Genomic DNA, 3,539 nt, shown 5'->3' with positions numbered 1-3,539 from the left:
GCTTTCCTTGACAGCCTCATTGCAGTGGGTCAGATTAAGGGATGTGAAGATAGATATAAGAAACAGAAGCTCAAAGGTTCGAAAAATCCTTTTAAAAGGAAAATCCACTATACAAAATTAGCCGCTCATAAGTAAAATTCCACTTTGGAAAAAATTGGAAGTTGATGAAATTTGTTTCTAACACCCTTCTTTTTTTCCCTTTCTCCACTTTCTCTTTTTTCCTTCCTCCCTTCCTTCTCACAATGAGATGATTTCTCTGCTTTCAGGTCTTCAATGTCTTCATATTATAATGGATTTGCCCCTGATGTATGGTATAAGCATCAGAAAAGTCATTACCAAACAAACTCTCCCCTCAAGTAGATATTAGAGAAGTAGTCGGGAAGGAAGGAGGGCAAACATGAGAGACTACTGTCCTAAAAACAAAAGGTAGAGAGATTGTCTAGGAGATGGAGACCAACAATATCACAAGATTCAGTTGAGAGGATGGTTAAAAGTCAGATTTTAAAGGCTTAAAAAACAAGGGAATAAGGAAGTAGAAGCAATTACTGTAGAAGATTCTTTCTAGATGTTTGACTGAAAATGATGGGCAGTATGGGATGAGAGTTGGAATAAATGGTATGGTTAAGTGAAGGTTTTTTTGTTAATATGTTTTTTAAGGATTGGCTAGAGATTAAAATATACCCATTGGTGAAAGAGTTGGCAAAAATGGAAGTCGAGACAAAGGGAATGATCTGAGGCAAGCTCCTAAAGAAGAAAAGAGAGAGATCAAAGGCAAGCCTCTGAGCAGGACTGCTCTTACATGAAGGCAGTCACCTACACGTCATGATTTTGAGAGCCCAGAAAGAACATGGTATCATAGGAACATAGAAATGTTCATAGCAGCAAGGAGGTCTTCCTTTTCCTCAGATCCTAGAGCAAAAGAGGAGAGAAAAGATCAAAATGCAGAGGAATTTCAAGGTAGAAGAAAAGAAAGTGGGAAGCTCATGGCAGATGACCTGAGGAATTTCTTGGTAATAAAGGAAGCACAGATTCACTAAAAGAAAAAAAAATGATTAGAAAAGGTGTTGGGAATTTGAGGAAAGAAGAGATTTAGAATAGCTGCTGAAGGCACTGGGATAGAATAAATTTTGTTGTGCATAAGTGAAGGCCCAGTTAATATTAGATAACACATATTTGTAGTAGACCAAATATGACATACATTAGCATCTTTCTGTAGCTGAGATCTCCAGTGCCTGCTTTTACCCTTCCAACAAGATAGTAAATTGGGATCCATGTCATGTCAAGTACATGGATTGCTGCATGCTGTACCATAGTGATGAAGTACCCAAGGATGCCAACACCACCATTGCCAAAATCTAGACCAAGATAATCATTCAGTTCATAGACTGGTATACCAATAGCTTCAAGTCTGGCAACAATTGTCAGCCCCCACCTGGTGGAGATCTGGCTAAAGTATAGAGGCGTAATATGAATGCTATATAAATGCGTGCCGTTGTTGAAGCATGGACTGTCTGGATCACAGGTTTAACCTTATGTAGGCCAAGCAGGCATTTGTACAGAGGTATAAAGTTGAAGGTCTGGAGGAAGGAGAATTTTCGGAGGCCCAAGAAGATTTGACTGTCCTGGAGAAGGATTATAAGGACACACAAACTTTATAAGAGAGTGATGTAGGCACCAACTCAATAGTTGAAGGAGGAAGATGAAAATGAGGAATTCTAGAAGGCATCTAGCAATCAAGTTTATCCATCTTTTATATCTCTCTTTTCCTACCACTCTAAAATAAAGTGTTTTCTTACTTGCAATAAAAAAGTAGCTTAAAGAATATTAATAGAAAAGGTGAATGATAGGAATAATTCAGGGATAATCATTAGCAGGGAGTTATAGAAATGGGGAGATGGGAGTCAAGAGTAGAAGAAAAGGGGGCAGCTGGGTAGCTAGTGGATTGAGAGCCAGACCTAGATATGGAAGGTTATAGGTTCAAATCTGGTCTCAGATACTTCCTAGCTGTGTGACCCTGGGCAAGTCATTTGATCCCCATTGCCTAGCCCTTACAACTCTTCTGCCTTGAAACCAATACACACTATTGATTCTAAGACGGAAGGTAAGGGTTTAAAAATTTTTTAAGAGTAGAGGAAAGCTTAAAATTGAACTGATCAAATATAGTACCAAGCCTGAAGGGAAAACAATAAGACCAGAGTGTGATTAATAGAATGGGAGAATTAAAAGGAATGGAAGCACTAGCATGTGTCATGAGAGTTTTTAAAATGAGACTCAGCCTATACAGATAGTTAGAAGTAGACTTGGGACAAGAATCCAGGTCTTTTAGTCTCCAGACTACCTCCACACTGTGTCCTCATTTTGCCTACCAGTTCAGTCTGGTGTGCATCCACCCTACAACCAACCCTCCCCAAACTATCTTGTCCTTCTAAGTTTCTAACCTTTACTGAGAATCTTTGCTCTACAAAAAATTACTTGTTCAATTTTCTATTTTTTAATGAGGGTCCTGGGGAATATTTGCATTTTAGCAGGTGATCTTCAGTGCCTAGCTATCAAGTCGTGGCTTTGTAGACCTCGTGTACATTATTATGGCAGACCTGGTAGGGGGCATAGATTTTTTCTGGAACCCTTCTCTCCAAATGATGCCATATAAACTGCCTTTCCCATATACAGTTAAGACTTATCTTGTTCCTGGGGATAACTTGATCAGGATTTATTGGGTCATCACCCAATGATAAACTTGGCCTAGTATCTCTCTCTTCTTTCTACTTCCCCAAACAAATTCAAAAACCTAGAAATCCAGAAGCAGCAGCTTACTCCCTCTGAGGACATTAGTTGGTGAGATAATTTTGCTAAGAATAATAAGTTACTAAACCAACCCATAATATGAAACATTTAAGAATCATTAGTGTGACTCATAATAGAGTCATAATTATGTTGGATTTCTCTCACATAAGATGTCATTTCTCAGTGGTTGCACACACCTGGTCACTGAGATACCCAATTTAGAGCTGACTGCCACTACTGTATAGAGAATACAGAATTCAGAGATGAGCAGGACAAGGAGTTAGTGAAGAATCTTCTCCATCTGGATTAAACTCATTCTGACAAATGTGACAGAATTCAGCAACTGATGGTGTCACATGTTAGGACCAAAGGAAACTTCTGTCCCCTAGCAAAAACTGTTCCCAGTAAGAAGTTTTCCTCTATGCCTTAACCTATCCCCATAGAGAGACTGCTACAGAAACCAGTCCTAATAATAGGGCTCAAAATACCTTCTACTCCAAGGAGGTCCTGTGGATCAAGGCTGCCCTTGATGAAACTGGGTGAAAACCCAACCTGATCACATCACAATAAATCAGTGTTCACATGCTCTCCACCGATATCAACACATTTGAAACCTGTTTATAAAATAGACTTTTAAAATTTTATTTTTAAGCCCTTACCTTTCATCTTAGAACCAATACTATGTATTGATTCCAAGGCAGAAAAGCAATAAGGGCTAGACAATGGGGGTTAAGTGACTTGTCCAGGGTCACACA

At 39.0% G+C, this 3,539-nt stretch overlaps 1 pseudogene; it reads left to right on the top strand.

The window, feature by feature from the left end:
- Positions 1-869: 869 nt before the first annotated feature.
- LOC130458094 (tubulin alpha chain-like) lies at positions 870-1,719 on the top strand (annotated as a pseudogene).
- The last annotated feature ends 1,820 nt before the right edge of the window (positions 1,720-3,539 follow it).

The sequence above is a fragment of the Monodelphis domestica genome, chromosome 3 (genome assembly GCF_027887165.1).
Source record: "Monodelphis domestica isolate mMonDom1 chromosome 3, mMonDom1.pri, whole genome shotgun sequence".
Lineage (NCBI taxonomy): Eukaryota > Metazoa > Chordata > Mammalia > Didelphimorphia > Didelphidae > Monodelphis > Monodelphis domestica.
Note: the sequence above shows the minus strand (reverse complement) of the source record. Positions and strands in the feature narration are given on the sequence as shown.